The sequence below is a fragment of the Agelaius tricolor genome, unplaced genomic scaffold, assembly GCF_023055355.1.
Source record: "Agelaius tricolor isolate 1412-34295 unplaced genomic scaffold, bAgeTri1.0.p SCAF_4, whole genome shotgun sequence".
In the NCBI taxonomy this organism is placed as follows: Eukaryota; Metazoa; Chordata; class Aves; order Passeriformes; family Icteridae; genus Agelaius; species Agelaius tricolor.
The window spans coordinates 50,383,056-50,400,865 of record NW_027269264.1 but is presented as its reverse complement, the minus strand read 5'-3'; the positions used below and the strand labels follow the sequence as shown (position 1 = coordinate 50,400,865).

At 41.5% G+C, this 17,810-nt stretch overlaps 1 protein-coding gene across 10 annotated transcripts in view; it reads right to left on the bottom strand.

Annotated features, from left to right (window-relative positions):
• The window catches only part of UBAP2 (ubiquitin associated protein 2), a 127,370-nt gene extending 111,847 nt beyond the window's left edge, over positions 1-15,523 (bottom strand). For 6 of the 10 annotated variants that reach the window (XM_071425747.1, XM_071425752.1, XM_071425753.1 and 3 more), the window contains exon 1: positions 15,205-15,343. The gene's annotated coding sequence lies outside the window, so the exon portion shown is untranslated. Of the gene's footprint in view, positions 1-15,204; positions 15,344-15,414 lie in introns of those variants that run through there. The other 4 variants (XM_071425748.1, XM_071425750.1, XM_071425757.1 and 1 more) reach the window with 4 other exon arrangements.
• Between the last annotated feature and the right edge of the window lie 2,287 nt (positions 15,524-17,810).

Here is a 17,810-nt window from a genome sequence, read left to right as displayed (position 1 = left end):
GGTTCTGCTCCCTGAACTAATATGTTTACACAGGACCCATGCTTGCAAGGGCATGCAAAAATGCACTAGTTACCAACAGTTATGATTAACTGTACTGAAACTTCAAGGAACAGAGAGACACAGACAAACTGCCTATTGTTTTCTAAGCACCATACTCTGGACTATCAGAACTTGGTAACAGAGATTAGACCACAGCTGTTGCCAGGAAAAACAAAACAAAACAAAACAAAAAAAACCCAACAAAAAACAAAACCAAAAATAAACAAACAAACAAAAAAAAACCCCCACACCAAAAGACCCCAAACCTACCAAGACCAAAACAGGAAAAAAAAAAAAGCTGCACTGGCCCAAATAAAAATGAAAAAACAAAATATATAGGAAACGGGAATTCTCTCTGACAACCACCCATCAGGGGGATTCCAGACACTCCAATTGAATCATCCACTGCATTAACTAGGAGGATTGGAAAAAACATTAACTAGTATTTAGTAAAAAAAAAAAGGTTTATTGCAGCTGGGGGAAAAAAAAAACTAACTAGCAGGCTTTTCAGAGTTGAAAATCATTATCCTCTGCAACCAGAACCAACACAGCCCTCCTGAAGTCTCTCAAGCAAGTAAAGGATGGCTGAGCACACTTAAGTTCAAAAAAACCCATGGTTGGACTGGAGTTTTAGTTCCCCTTTGGGACTTGGCTCTATATTCACTTGAAGTTCAATCCATAGCTTGGGCAGAATCCAAACAGTTTGTTCCATTAAAATCAAGTATCAGCTCACATCTAATACCACACAACTGTGAGCAATCACCAGAAATGGCATGCCTGCTCCCCCACTCTTTAACCACAAAATATTGTTCCTTTCCTTCAATTGGGCTAATGATCCTGCAGCTGCAGAGGGAGTCGGTTCAGTAGGCTCACCCAGGAGCAAACTAAAGCCTCTAAAACAAAACAATCAGTTCAACAAGCTTATCCAGTGGAAAACTATGTGGCTATACAACTGCTGAATCTGACAGGAGGGACAGGGATCAAGTTCATGAGGAAAGGGGGAACTTGCTTTTAGTAGACAGGCACCATTACACACAGGTAGAAATGTATTTTGTTTTTCTGGGATCCAGTAGAGCACTACTTGATCCTGGTCAAGCCCATGCGTGCAATCAAAAAAATAGAAACAATTATCTATAGGTATTTTAAAAACAGAACAAAAAAACCCCAATCTCTCAGGAGAGTTTTGAAGAAAAGTGTACATTTGAATATATAATTATCTTGGAAGAGGCTTCTATCACGTTTACTGAGGAACACTTCATGTTCAACCTCTCAGATACCTGTTAGCATCCAGTTAGTGACTTGCAGCAAAGAGTATCTTTAAGATTTGGAGGTGCTTTTATCCAAAGAACAGGAGGGTATAATCAACATCAGAACAGCCATACTGACACAGCTTATGTTAACCCAAAATACAGTCTTTTTCCCCAGCTACAGAACTGCATGTTTACATTCAGCTTCAGACATTAAAATAGATTCAAACCAGTCCAATGCAACTTATTCACCCATAACAATCTTTAATTATTTTATATGCATAACTGAATATTCAGTACTTTTGCCAGTCATCTATGGATTTCACTTTTAGAGGAATAACACAATTAAACATCCACCTATTCCCTCCAAAGCCCCACCCTGACAAGGTTTTTTTCACTCTGCCAGCTCATTAAAACTCACAGCATCCCCTCTGAGGGGGAAAGGAGGAAATCCAGACAAAACCATTGAGGAAAACAGAGCTGGGTGACTTGGAAGTTTTTTGAATGGCTCTCTCCACTAAAAGAATCACAAAGCAAAGCCTCTTCAGACTGCAATAATTTGCAAAGATTTTCAGCCTGAGATGAACTCTGGGGTCAGCAAAAAGCCCAGGTGGCAAGGCACACACATATATATGTAGGTGAAAAAACAGCTGCAGAGTACCAACTATACAAGTTATAGATGTTCTCTTCAAAGAATACATGAAAGTACATAAGAACTCAGGCCACACTCTTGTTAAGCCATCAATACTACAACACAAAAAAAAAATACTTAAGTGGCCAAAGCATCTCAGATAAGATTGAAGTACACCATTGAAACTGCTCAGGGTTGATGACCTTCCTGCACTAACTGTGACTGATTTGTCTCAAAACCACTTGTTCCTGCCCTTCTTGTGACAATGTCAGCAGGACACTTCCAGAACAGTTAAAGTTTGGGCTGTGAGGAAACACACCATTCAGGCTTCCACCAGTTTGTCAATACTACCAACTGTAAGATACAACACTTAAAACCAAAAAAAACCATTTCACTGGATCACCCCCACTTACCACTACCATTATAATCAACAGCTACCTTGAACTCACAAGATGAGTAATGCATGCAACCACAAAAAAAAAAAAAAAAGGCTGTTAAATAACAAGTGCAAACTTTTCCAGAATAAGCTGTTTCAGAAAATTAAACAAGGAAAAAAAAAAGAGCAAGGAAGAACAAGTACTGGGAACAGCTGGCTCCGGCTATTAAATGCTAGAAATGCATATTTCAGTTACCTGCTCTAACAGCCCATACCTGATCAGCCTCTAAATTGAATTGCTGTTTCCACAGAAAAACAAACTGAGTAAAAAGATTCAAGTAGAAACCCAGGCACTCCAAATGACACCAAGAACCACGTAACAGCTGGCAGGACAATACTCAGCAGGGGGAATTCTCTTGGAACAGTTTGCTCAGAAACAAGGTGTCACACAGGAAGCAGTGCTGCACATCGGACATCTCGCTGCCAGATCACAAGCACACTCCTTGCCTGCACTTTCCCTGCCTCCCCCAGCGTCACCAAACCACTCTCTCCTCGAACAGCTTCCAAAGGAATTCTTTGAATAGAAATAGATACAAGCAAGAGGACTAAAAATAGCAGAGCAAGAGCAGAGACATTCTCACACTTGCAGAAACACACTCAACTGCATCAAAAAAAGGCCCCTATTTAATTCACACTAGAATTGACAGTGAGGGACAAAGTAGAAAGTGCCACCACAGAAAAGTTTTGGAGGGCAGGATTAATTCAGACTTATGCCACTCATCAGATCACATTACAACACATACAAAAAAAAGCAATGCTGAAATTACAAGCCACAAGTGATATAGAAGGAAATACACTCTGTAATAAGTAATGCTGTATCTACAAAGTGTGGTAGCAGATTTCTGATTTTAGCTTCAGTTTTGGTAGCAACACCAGACAGCTCAGTATCCTTCCTGCACCTTCCCAAACCCCAAACTAGACACCAAGGGAAGACCACCAGCACAAACCACTTCTTGTGATACGTTCTTATACTCAGAAGACAAAAGAAAGCTAGGAGTCTTGCAGAAAACCACTTTTAAATAAAGCAAAATATTCCAGAACATATTCCTGTATTTTTTGTCCCAGATTATACTTCTCAAGACTAATCTTAGGCAGGAATATCCAGCAAAACAAAATAAGCTCTTTTTTTCAGTTGTTTTTTTATTTTTGCAGTGACATACATTGTCTCTGAATTTAAAGTGTCAGAAGGAGGAAAAGAAATAATAGTTTGTAAGGCAGTGTTAACCTTTCATTTCTTCACGATCACTGTACATCACATATTAATGAAAACTATCAGCCATTTGGCTCTGTTTAGCCTTTCAAAGTTAAAAAACACTGTAAGAAGTGAGTGAAATCCTTTTACAAACTTACTGTCAGGTGCTCAAAAACAAGAAACAACTAAAACAGCACAAAGAACTGAAAGCCATCAAAGATCACTTCCATTTCCCTGCCACCTCCGGATTGCTCTTTATTACAGTAACAATCGTTGTTACCATTTTATCTAGCTTTAAACAAGCAGGTTTGACAAGTTTCCTCTGATACGAATCCTCACGTTAACTTGCTTCACTCAGGAACTTTGCATTTACCCCAAGCTTTCCCACCTGATTTTGAGTACTATTTTCCTCACAACCACAGCTTCTCAACATGGTGTCATATGTAAATTCAGCTATTTCATCAGTCTAGAACTCATGTGAGGTCAGGTCTATCTCATCTGCACAAAAATGATACCAAACTTTTGAAAGAGATGAAGGATTAATTATCTTTACAACCTAAAACCTGCTAGAAAGGAGCAGGCAAATAAAAAGGCCTCTATGCAGAATTAAACCTAACAGCAGGAATACAGTCATCTAGGCTGTTCTCATCCTTGAAATTAAATCAAAATTAAGTTCATCTCTCACTTCTTAGTTGCTTAAATTTTCTGAGGAAGATACCAAAGAGACAAGGTGCTCACATAAAGCATCAAATTGCCTACAGTTTTACTGCATTTAATCCAGTATTTACTTTCTCTCTAAACATAAATGGGGTGGAGAACGACCTGTATGCTTTTTCTAAGACCCAGGACCACTGTTCCAGCTCCATCTGTACCTTCTTCCGCTAATCTGGTCTGACTTAAATGTTATTGTGTTTGCTGTCTCCAGTAGGAAGTTGTCATTCTCTTCCACTTCTTTCCAAGGCAAACCAGCTCACAATAAATTCACACAAGGGCACGAGTAATATTGTCTTTTTAAGTTCACAAAATCTGAACAAGCATATAAATCTTTTCTTTGAAACTCCCTTCCTATTGTTAAGCCATTAAAAAATTCCTTTTCATATTAATGTATTCTCTTATCTTCATCAAGTTTACACTCCCTTATTTTTGTACTCCAAGTTAGTTGAGTACAGCACAGGAATGAATCACAGTCCTCGGTTCCACACAGATATGCCAAGTTTATCTACTGTGCAAGGCAATATTAAAATGCCTATGTAGAAAATGTGTTTTCTAAAACATTCCAAGAAGATGATAGTGACCTGTTCATTTTACCACTGAAAGTCTGAAAGACCAAGCACTTTCCTACAGGATAAAATTGCTCACTTTTGAAACAAAATGGAGTTGTACTCTATACACAGCTCCTGAAACAGCTTATTTATTCTAACTGTACGCCTCACCATCACATGTGAATTCTGACTCTGCACCTGGAATACACATTGTGCTAACTGCAGTGTTCAACTCTAGCAACAACATTGAAATATTACAGGTACCAGCTACAGAGAGCATACTGCCCCTTTAAAAACTTCACTAAACAAATGGTTTGACAATGACAATATTTAAAACCATTTCAGAAGATGTGTTGTAAACATCAGTTTTCTCCAAGGAAACCAGAAAGCTGTATGTACACAGAAATCAAGCAAAGGATGAGCAAGGAATAATCAAGATAAAATATTACAAGTTCTAAAAATTGCATTACAAACTTAAGTAACAGCTTTTTAAACAGAGTAATAATTTTCAGTCATTTACAGAGCCTTGTTAAAAAATTCTAGCACAGCAGGGGGCTGTTAAGCACACTTGCTGAAAAAGCCAAGATGACACTGTAAATAAATTCAGAAACCAATAGCAGACAAGTTTAAAATGCAGAACAGTATGATGCCTTAAATGTGTTCTCAATTTAACACAAGACTATTTTTCAAGTTCAATGAGTACACTGTCCAAAACATGGCTTTTTGAAAACTAGTAAGAACCTGAATCAGTAGAATAAAGTAAAAATAAACATTTAAAAGGAAGAATGTAACATACCTCCTCTAATCAGAGAAAAAAGTACAAGAGATAGCAGTCACCCAAAACTGCAATCAGCAGAAAGTAAATGACTAAAAACCCCCTCACTGTCTCACCTTCAGAACACTGACATTTGCTGTTCTGTGGGGCTTTAAGGTAGTTTTTTTTGAAAGTATACAAGCCTCATCTAAGTAGGTACCATCCTTTTGGTTCCTTCAGTTTTTGATGTCTAATGTTAGAAAACCTATACTTACCAACCCTGTTGCTATGCTCTAAAACTCTCAGGAAAAAGGTGTTAGAATGACCTTAGTTTTGATATTCAAGAGAACACTGCCCTGAAGTCTGAATTTTTGAGATTTGTTGGAAGATACTGTGAGCTCGCAACTACATCATAGGAATTTCTGCACAGGATCAAATGCAAGAGACTGATAGAATGGGATAAAACAACTCTAAATACACTGCATTTAAATATTATGGAGTACACATACAACTGCTGAAAACAGCAACTTAAAAGAGTAGAATTTTTACTTCCACTTATTCATGCAAGTCCATTTGAAGAGTTGTAAATACTTCCAAGTAAAACATTTTGCACTCCTTTTAGATTTTATTTTGCCAAAAAAGAAGAAAGGGAAGGAAAAACTATGTTTAAATGAATCATCTCACACTAAGAGCCAGAGACATAACTTCCCTGAAAACCATTCTAAAATCTCAACTCTTGTATACAGAACAAATAAAACCCAGAAAATTCCTAGCACACACAGCACCAAGAGTAAAGCCTTCCATATCTGAGATTATGTTAGACTTTCATATATATTCTAATATGCAAGTACATTTGAGAACACAAACCTTTGTTTGACTGATTTATCAGTTCCTACCAAAATCAAATGAGGAATAAAACAGAGACCAAGGAATGTAACGACATTAAGTGAGAAGAAAAACTAGGATAAAACCTGGTGAATCAAAAAAAAAAAAAAAAAATCAACCTTACACACTAATGTGAACATACTAAATGCTGTAGTTTTACTTCAGAGGCAGCTAAATTTAAATAAACGTTTCTCTGGAACTCACTTGTCAGCAAAGATTATACCATGACTGAAATGCAAGTTGTTGAACCTTTAGAAGTACACTGATGTCAAACTACACTACAAACAAGTATTTCTTCAGCTGTACTCTTCTAGAGCTTTAGCAAGCTATCCAATTGTGTAAAAGAATTGAAAGTGTAAGTTCCAGACACATACGATAGTGTTTTGGTTAACATTAAGTCTCCTGGAGCTGTGATTTGAATTTAGCACAACTGGGAAACTTTCCCATCATCCTCTTCACAAGGAGCTTTTGAGGAGCTTTTTTCTTTTAAACTCATCTAAAGCTTAATAGAGATCCTAATATTTTAATTTTTTTTTAAGATAAACAGAGGGGATATTTCCACTTTTTCTTTAAATTAGAAATCTGGGTGATTTTGAATATATATATATATATATATATGTGTGTGTGCGTATATGTGTATATATAAGTTTTGAAAAAGAGAGATGAAGAATACATATTATAGGTCAATATTTCAACAAGCTTTGGTACATCCCCGAAACTTAATCCTTAGGAGGTCAATATATACCTAGTCCTGAAAGAACTAAACATATCACTTCCTCCCAGCTGGTCTTTGAGATTTCAGGAAAGCAGAGCCCCACACCTCTCCAGCCATAAACACCATACCAGTATAAAATACAATAGAGTTATAATGCCCAAACATGCATTGAGATAAAACCAGCCTAGTGTGAAGCTCCATTTTCAGGCTTTGCCATGTTTCCAGATTAATGCTTTTAGGTTTTAACTATAACAAAATAAAGTTCATATATACATTTTAGCAAAGTTTAGCAAAGTGTTTGACCTATGTTTACATGACGTTACTTCACCCAGTAGGGAACTTGAGAAGCATATAGCTGAGATTTTTCAGGAAATGTAAGAGGTGGTAATGTTCTTATTTTATTCAACAGAATGACTAAGTGAATCTACCGGGAAAATTAACTTTCCTCAGAATTATTGAGTGCCAGAAGAGATAGCTTATCCCCTTCAACATTTCTGTTTTAGAAAAGAAAAAAAGTATTACCTTAAAAAAATTTTCACAGTCTTTCCAGCATATCTGTTCATATATAAGCTTCTGGGCGATACAGCAACTTGTCAATGCTACACTACACATAGCCATAAATGCAGAACAAAAACACATTTGTAGGATTACCAAAAGTAAGATGCAAAACAACCTCACAGCTTTGCAGTCGGCATTACCAGAGACACAGCCACTACACACTAACAGAGCAATACCGTTTCAAAGGACTGAAACACAGTGTCAAAGAATTCACCAGGCAGATTTAACAGCCAAATGGGATGTTGAGAACAGAGACCCCTTTCTCTCCCCCAAGTACTCCACCATGGCTAATCATTCCTGGTATTATTTCATTACTCACTTTCAGTGTAGTTCATCAAAGCAGGAATTTTGTTTGTTTGTTAAGACACACCTAAGGTTCCCCAGCATTACTGATTCTGCTTATATGAACCAGGCTCCGAATAATTTGAACAAACAAATCAAAGTAGCAACGCATCATATCAAGATCAAGAATACCAAACTCTTCGCCCTTTTTCCCCCACCGCAAACCTGTCTTGTAACTAGCCCCAAGCCACATCCTCCTCCTGCTCCTCCACAAGCAACTCACTCTGTCCTTCTCCCTTTACACACTGCATTAGAACCTGTCTGTTAAGTCAAAGAAAGGATCATAAAAAGTCCACATTAACAACTAATCCTAACTTTTCTCCAGTACTGTGGAGCAACTGGAAAAGGAGAAAGAGTTATATATCAGCTTTTCAATCAAGGTCTGTCAATAAAGGGGACCTACGACCATAAAAGCAGTTCCCGGCCCCTTACCACTCCTAAACGAAGTCCCAAGAAGAAAAATTATGCTGACTCCAGTTGCTCAAGTTTTTCATTTCTTTTCCCCTATATTCAGCTCCAGTTTCAAACAGCTACCTGTTTTTTTTGCTGGGTAGAAGAGCCTTTAGTTACCACAGTGTGGCTCAAATGTTCAACATCACCTTGCTTTTGCCTGAAAGGCAAGATGCCTCAGTCAGTATGTTTTTGTGTTCAATTTTTACTTAAGTAGCAAAATTAACTGAAATTGGATGGTTTTGCAGTTTCTTGCATTATGTTTTATCATATTTTATAGTGGGTGAGTCATTTCATAACTAATGAAACACTTGAAAATTTTCTCTTGATTTGCCATTTTAATGGATTAGTTTATTGAGGACAATATAAGTTATACACATTCTTGCTTTGCTCTCTCTCATGGCGAAAGTTCTCAAAAGCACTCCCCAGTAATCCACAGAATCAGCAAGGGAGCAAAGTCATCCAAATATTTGAGGCAGGTTTCCTAGCAGAAATTACACCTCAGTGATGTTTCATTTTGGATGACTGTCATCCCAGCATTTCCCAGCTTCAATAACCCTAACTATGCAAGTAATTTTAACCATCTAACTTTATTTCAACCTTTCTCTACAGTTGTGGAGGTCTTGCAGTTTTTGGGAAAAGTGTCTGGACTTGTGAGAGTACAAAAACTAGGCTGGTCCAGTGAGCTTGTAATTTAGGACTCCCATAGTTCTGCCAAGTGTGGGCTTCAGTCTCATTAAAAAGTACTTTTAAAAATACTTTTGATGTACATAACATTACAAAATGGAGTTCAATATGCAGTAAGAACTCAGTGTAACCTCTCCTAAACAATGTGTTGCACTTCAAGTCATCATTTGCAATCCGTGCAATTCCTAGACAGAACATACAAAGGACCTGGGCAATTTTATCACTGTCAGACAGTGATAAAACAAACACTGTTCAACCTATTTCTTCCCTCACAGACTGCTGAATTATTGTTTTCAATTCAGCTAGAACTAGGACAGTCAATTAGTCCTCATTTGCAAGCACAGAAATTATTCAAATTTGAAATATGCGTCTTACTGCATTTTCACAGTACTTTCTCTAAACCCACCCATTTCTCAACCAACCAAGAATCATTAATTACTGTGAATACCACACCACCCATACTAAATTCAATGCTTAATCCACCTCTTTCTCAAAGGCCAGTAAGGACATATAAATTGAGTTTTCCTGAAGGACTACAGCTCTAACTACGCCAAGTGGCTGAACCCAGAGAAAAAAGCCTGGGAGGGATGTGGTGTCTCACCAATATGTCTAAGTACCTGAAGGAAATGTGGTGCCTCACCAATATGTCTAAGAACCTGCAGGTTACTTGCAGCAATGCCCAGGGACAGGACCAGAGCAAAAGGTCTGGAACACAGGATGCTCCCTGTGAACAACAGGGAACACTTTTGTGCCTTGAGGGCAACCAAACACTGGCACAGCACAGGTTGCCCAGTGAGGTGGCAGAGTCTCCATTGGAGATATTCAAAACACATTCAGACAAAGCCCTGGGCAACCTGCTGTAGATGGTGCTGCTTGAGCAAGGGGAGACTAGAACACCCCCAGAATTCCCTGTCAGCCTAAGCCAGCCCATGATGAAGTGAAGGAAAAAGGCAAGAAAGTTCTTTAACAGAAAAGCTGTTATCAAAAACACCCCACAAGATCCATTAGAGACAATTCTCAAGCTCTAGCATTTCTGCTCCTACGGTAATATAGAGAAAATCAAGAGGATCTTCAATTAAATCAGGTAGGTTAAAAGCTATTGGGATAAAATCCAGAAACATGCACTACTGCATCAACAAATAAAATGGTAAACAAAAAAAACAGGAGTACAGGTATGAAGTTGAAACGAGCTTTATACTAGCAGTCATAACAGAGAACTATTAAAAAAAGATAATAAGTATCTTTTTCTAAAATGCAAAGAAGAGTTCCTGGGCATTGCTGCTAATCTGGACATGAATAAACAGCAAAGAAACCCAACAGGTGGAAGGTATGTATCAGAAAGTGTTTACTTAAACGCTAAGGAAAAAACAAACACTTGTATGTACTCATTAACTTAACTTCACCAACCTCATAAGTCTATTCCAATCTTTCTCTAAAAAAGTTTCCGACAGCTACCCCTTGGCACTTAAGCCATGTTCAAAACATTCAGAAATTCATTCAGTGGCTAATAAAAGAAAGTGAAGCACAAGACCGGGAAGTGCAGTACTCTTCACCCTCAACACACTTAGTCACCCGAAGTTAACATCACTAACTTAGGTCTCCCTTGTGTCAGTCTCAAAAACGGATCACAAGTCAGTGATCTCCAGAATGTGTGACAAAGCTGAAATAAAAGCAGACATCCATCCCTTGGGGCACAACTCATCAAATGCATGGACCAGAGTTTCTTGAATACAATATACTATGTACAGCCCAACAGCAGTGCAAGGTTTGGCACCAGGATTCCTTTCAGATTCCTGTTGCTGAAACTGTGTGTAAGACAACATAAGATTTTGAAAATCAAAGAAGAGCAGAGAAAAAAAATAAATCAGCAATAGCTTTCAAATTGGACAAACACAGATAATGAAACAGTACAAAGCCAAGCACTAAGGACAAAATAGCCATGATCCAGTTAACATTTAAAAACAGGAAGCAAAAATGTTTCTAAAGCCATATGCTTCGTTCCATATTACTAATATCCATCACCCTCAAACCACTAAACAATACAAATGGAGTAGAAACAAATACTGTGTTTTCCTTCCTCAAAAGCAATCTCAATATGGTCTCTAAAGTATCACCCTACTTCCAGAAACACTATTTTAGTAGTAAGAAACACAATGAAATGTTCAAGATTAAACCAATACCAGATGCAATTAAACTGCACAAAGACTTCCTCTCTCTATAGCTAACCATTAAAAATGTTTAGGAACATGGTCATAACCAGTGAATTCAAATCCTACACCTTCAACCGCAGAGTGGCCTAAAAGACTGAGGTAAGCATTCTTTCCCCGACGCTGAAACAGTTTTAAAAAGTACAACCTGATGATTCAAATCTACAGGTTAACAAAGTATTTGTGCTTTCTTCAATTAATTGTAGATTCACGTACTGAGTGATTCTGCAAGACCGATTCCATTGAACCTGCATTTCTACAGCAATAAACTGTATTTCCTGTATGATATAGCAGAAAAACAAAACCATAGAGTTCACGATCGGAGTATTACTTCAGGCAAATCTTAAGTCTCAAGAAAGATCAAAGCTCTCTGAACATGGGAAACATTTCATTGTTTTTAATGCAAAATGCTACACTCAGCCAGGTTAAGGTGTCCTCCAAGTTCACCTGTTGGAAGACTGATTTAAGAAGCCTGGGGAGAGAAAGGGAAAAAAAGCTTGACAATTTTACCTTCAAAAGAAGCTACAATATTGTGCAGGTTCCACAAAGAAAGCTGGACAAAAAGAAATAGAATTTCAATAGTACTGAGAATAGAAACAACTCCATCCAAGGGAGATGCACTAAGTTGTTCACATAACCTATTTTAAAGGTTTTACAATCTAAAGAGAACATAAGAAAAACAATATGCTCAGAAAAATATTTATGATATAGTAAAGCAGGCTGAGCAAGCCATGAGATCTTAGGCATCAGACCATACCACCTTTAAACTGCCTGTCTTTAGTCGCTGTTTACTCCTTGAAGCATTGAGAAGTAATGGGGAGAGAAAGGCTGAGGGTACCACACCTGTGGAAGGAACAGCCTTGCAGGAGCCCCAGGCGGATGGGGAGTTCCAACAGACTCCCAGTGCAGATGGCCAAAATCAAAGAGTGTGGACTTTCATGTTAGAGCAAAACAGACAAACCCTTTGTACAGTTTTTGTAAAATATAAACCTGAAGTAATTGCAAAGGAAGCATTTCACAACCTTTCATCCCAGCTCTCACTTTAATGAATGTAACCTGTTTAGGGAAGTTATATGAAAAACAGTGCAAGTCCAAACTAGGTCTTCTCTGAAAAGCACAGAGGACCCAGTGGGCTACAAGTAAACAGACTGTTTGAGAAATAAACCTAAAATTCACCAAAAGCTCTAGCAGAATAACATTGCAGTGCACATCAATTGTATTTCCTCAAGCACCTTCCATTCCATTATTCTGAAGTCTACAAACACAACACAGTTTCTCTAATCTGTATTTTACAAAGAGGACAAGCCACTTGGCTTCTCCTTCAGCAAGCTCACACAGGCTGTTGCAAAGCACTGAACCCAGGCGTCCAGAGTCCTGCCCCTGTGCTTCAACCAAATAAGAAACAAAGATAAATGAAAAGATTCATAATGGGTCTGAAATTTTACTCCTAGTCTCTCATGAAGCACCTATTCTAAGTACCAGTACTAAATGTGACTGAAACAGCATGTAAGCATTACTACTAATAGGAAGAGTCTCAGTGATGATTATTAATAGAGCATTAACAGTACATGACACATACATCTTTTAAGCACTGCTCACCAGCATGTTACTCTGCTATGACAAATATCAATAGGACAACACCAGCAACAAACATAAAGTGTACCAAAAATGGCATTTTACAAGGAAATAATCACCTAAAATAAAAGTTCATAGAAGAAATATGAAGCATCAACAATCTACTTCTAGATTCTAGAATTGCAGCTTCAACAAAATGGAAGAGCCAAACAAAAAAAAATAGTTTAAAAATAACAGCTTCTGGTAACACACAAGACTATTTTGTTGGTTTTCCCCCTAGCCTCCTTAGATTTTAGTGGTGAGTCTGTAGCTTCCATGTCCCCTCAAACGATCAAACCCTTCTGTAAGTCATGGCACCAGGAGCTTTACAGAGGATGGGCCAAAACAACTGAAACAGAAGTTCAGAAACACCATGTTTTTTTTACTATAGACAGTTCTCAAAATCAACACACTGATAAAACTACAAATTGAACAAAGTAGAACAAAGCTTGTCCAATTCCCACTACTGCCCACCTCCAAGATTACCAAGATTATTGAGGTCATAAAAACAGAAGCCAGCTCATTTTCAGGAGTCACAAAACATCATTAATTCTGCAAAGTGATTTAGCCTTGCTTGCTTTCAACTTTAACTAGTGTAAGGTTAAAAATAAATCCTTTAAACAAGTTAGGTCAAACCACTGCAGAGAGATTGGGTCCAGGTATAAATACTGAGTCAGCCAGGTAGGAATCCAAATCCAGATTCCATTGGAGAATGTGATACAACCAAGGGAATTGCTAAAACGGCCCAGTAAATATTAAAGAAGTAAAAGCCAGGAGGCTGAGTTGCTGCCATTTTTTGTGAAGGGCTCTGTTTCAATGGCAAGCACTGCTCCCCCTCCCTTCCCTTCCCTCACATCCAGCTCCAATTTCTCTACTTGGAAAAAACCAGCTGCTCTCAGGCCAGGACAGCCCCTCCATTCCCCTTCCACAGCTTTCCTTCACACAGCTCTATAGCAAACCCCGAGTTTCTGTTCCACGAAACATCCTGCTCCTCTGAACACAACCAGGGGTGCTCTGCACATCCACACTACTGGTGCTAGCACACTCACAAGAGAGAAGCTTCAAACCAGTCCACCCTGCTCCCAGGTGGCACCCAACAGCACTGCAGACATTCCAGCACAAGCTTTTAAACCTATTCCACATCAGAGAGTTCAGACCCTTGTCATTAGACTCAAACATACACCAGGTCCTTTCTACATCTAGCTTCTTGCACAGGAATGCCTACCAGCTCACTTCCCTGCTGCAATTTTCTTCAGCAACAGGAGAAAACACAGAGGAGCCTTCTGTTGTTTTTAAAGGAAACGTAAGTCAGCCCTGCCGTGGCACCCAGTTCCAAGCAACCAAACACAGCCGATGGCAAGGAAGGACTAAATTGGAGAAGGTTCATAGAGGGAACGGTTCATTCATTGTCATGTCCTCAAGTAACCCACTGTAGCTGCTGAGATGTTATTGCCCCTAGGTGTGACCCCCACCACCAGCGAGGGAATACCCGGAAAGGGGATGAGCAAGACAACATGGAAGTAAAGCCCTGCAAAAGTCAGAGATCGATACTTCATCATCCACTTGTTCACTTCTCGAGCTGCCACCTCCCCTCTGGCCTGACTCCTGCCGCCAGCCCCATTCCTCCAGCTGATCCCGCTCTCCTCACATGCCCAAGAGCCAGAGGCACCAACCCGCCAGGGGGAAACCCTCGCTGCAGGAGACCAGCACCTCCAAGATGAGATGAGAACCCCTCCTCGAAGGCGGATGCGGTGCAGGACCCCCTCCCGCGGATGTCAGGGGGTACAGACAGAACCCACCTCTCCCGGGCCAAGCGGGCACCCCCTCCCCAACCAGGTGGGCGCTGCCCTCACCCGCGGCCCTGCTGAGAGGGAGAGGAGGGGGGCGGAGGGGGCGGGGGGGACGGCGATCTAGGCCAGAGCGAAGCTTCCCCGGGGCGGCCGCCACGGAAAGTAGGGCAAAGCCGCGTCCCCCCGTCCAACCCGTTGGCGGGCGGGCCGGGGCTGGGCGGCCCGGGCGGACACCGACGGACCCGCGGACCGAGGGACCGCCGGGCGGACAAAGCGGGGCCGGGCCCGCGGGGCCTCGGGGGCAGCTGAGGCGGGGGAGCGGCCGCGCGCGGGGACCGTTGGCCGGGACGGGGGCGGGTGAGGGGGACCCCGCGCGCCCCCCGCGCGCGCGGTACCTGCCCGGTGCGCTCACAAAGCGGCGGCGGCGGCGCCCGCGACCGTCACGTGACCTCCCCCTTCCTCCTCCTCCTCCACGCGCGCGCGGGGTCGTTTTCTCTCCCCACGTGACGTGACGTGACGTGACGCCACGCCACGCAACGCAACGCGCTCGCGCGCAGCCCCGCCCCGCCCCGCCCCGCCCCGCGCCCCTCGCGCCCCTCACGCACTGCCCGCGCGCGCCCATCCACCGGCGCCTTCCTTCCGCCTCTGCCTCCCGCCCCCTCCCGGTGACCACGTGAGCAGCGCGCGCGGGGGGAAAGCCCGCCCCTTCCTTTCGCCTTCACGTGACAGGGTCCCGCCCCTCCCTCGGCGCGCGCCGGGTGGGAGGAAGGGGCGGGGCATCGGCGCCCCTCCCCGGGGGCGCGTGAGGGATCCCTTGAGAGATACCCAGAGGGGACCTCGGGAGGGGCCCCGGGAATCAACCCACGAGTTCCTGAGGAACCCCTCGAGAGACCCCATGAGAGCCCATGCGAAGATTCCGCTGAGGAACTGTCTCAGGGACTGCGTGAGGGACCCTGTGAGGGACACCGTGTGAGGGACCCCCTGAGAAGCCCCTCTGAGGGATACCATGACGGGACCCGGTGGGGGACCCGGGTGGCTTAGGAACAGGGCATTTTGGAACCAGTTCTGCACTTACATTAATGTAAACATCTTCTTTTGAGAGGATGGACACAAAGGAGGCACCCTGTTGACATGGAGAACTCCAGGACAAAAGATAGCCGCATTACAGGAGGAGAAAGTCAAGTAAAGTATGGTGGGGATTAATGGAGAATAGGGAGGGGATGGCAGAGCAGGATTGTGTTAGAGAATTTGGTGCAGCTTCTGGCAGTCTAAACGATGACAGGACAGATGGCAAGAAAGGATAGTCAATAAAACTTGACTCCTGAGATGAGTTTTGGGTTGAGTCAGGAGGGGAAAAACAAAACCAAACCAGAAACAAAAATGTTTCTTCCATTTAGGCTTTTACTTGCTGTGTATTTTTTCCATTGTGCACAGCACCTCTGGTTGCTGAAAATGCAGTGGTCCTTACCTTTTGGGCATCATTGCAAGGCCTGACATACTAAAGCCAGGCTTACTTACCCTGTGTGGAAGCTGGTCTCTGCTTGGTGCAGAGCAGGCAGGGCTGGTGAAGATTATGTTCAGATTGTTCAGCCCCTGGTGCCACCAGTGATGATGTCCCATGGTCCTTGACCTTTGCTGTGGTCTGATATCCTTTACTGCTCATCCTCTGTCCTTTAAGCCCATATTCTCCATGAAAGTAGAAAGGACATGAAATCTGATTTCACCCTAAACAGTATCTAAAAATTAATTTGTGTTTTTCATGTTTCTGCCTTCTCTGCATGAAGTAGACAGATTTAGCCAGTCTGCATCCTTGACACTTACTGCATAGATGGGCAGGAGCTACAACAGATCCTACTGTTGAGGAGCTGCAAGATCTCCCTGTTCTTGTTTTTTCTCAGTAAGATAGAGGGTCCTTTGAACTAAATTGAAATTTAGACCAAGCAGTGCACAGGTATTGTTGATTTTCTTGATGCAGCTGTTGATATTCTGTTTTATTACTATTATTACTATAGCAGGGGGACAATTAATTACAGCTGTAAACAAAGTTTCACAAGCTTTGTGACAAACATGTCTGCAGCTCCATAATCTGTGTGGATTTAATCAGTATTGTTAGCATTTTTTCCATCATGGCTTGGCAATCCTTTGATAATCAAGATGGAAATTTGGTGTGCAGCACAAAACAACAAAGGCTAAGAGCTCTTGGGATGCTGTTGTCAGATGGTGTAGTGCCAGCTGGAATGTGTCTCTGAAAATCACACAGAATTCAGCCCAAGAGCATTTGGAATGGGAGAAAACTGAGCAGGGATACCAGGACCAAAGTGTTGTAGACTCTTTCTGCTGTACATGGAGTAAATAGAAATGAGAAAATGGGATACTGTACTGACAAAGCTTCCAGAGGAGAGCTAAAGGAATAATGTGGTGGAGGCTTGGGTATGAAGACCTTCACTCCAAATATTGATCAGGAGGAATTTCTTCGCTGAAAGGTAGTAAGCATTTGGATGGACTGCCCAGGGAGGTGGTAGGAGTGTTCAAGAAATGACTGGATGTGATACTCAGTGCTCTGTTCTAATTGCCAAGTTGCTGATCAGTCACAGGACTCACTTTCAGGTGTCTTTTCTGACCTAAATGATCCTGTGATTCAGGACATCAGACTTGGAGAGAAGACCCTGCACTAAACACTGTTAAGGTCTGACCAGGCCTGGTGGGCAAATCTGCCTACTGCCTGTGTCAGGATTCTTATAGGCTGTTACAAGGATTTACCACCTCTTCAGTTTTCCAGCCAGTAAATAACAGTCTGGTGCAGGTCCAAATCCAGATAGGCTATTTCAGCTTACTGCAGGATTGTTTTTCTCAGTCACTTTCTGCAGATTTCTGAAATAGGCTGCTGTTCACATACCACAGGCTGGACACCACTGTTCTGGTGCTTTGGCATTCTCCTTCCCTATCATATTTGTGAGTGGGGAAAACTGCTTGTGTTAAGAATATCTCCCTGTTCCTAGTT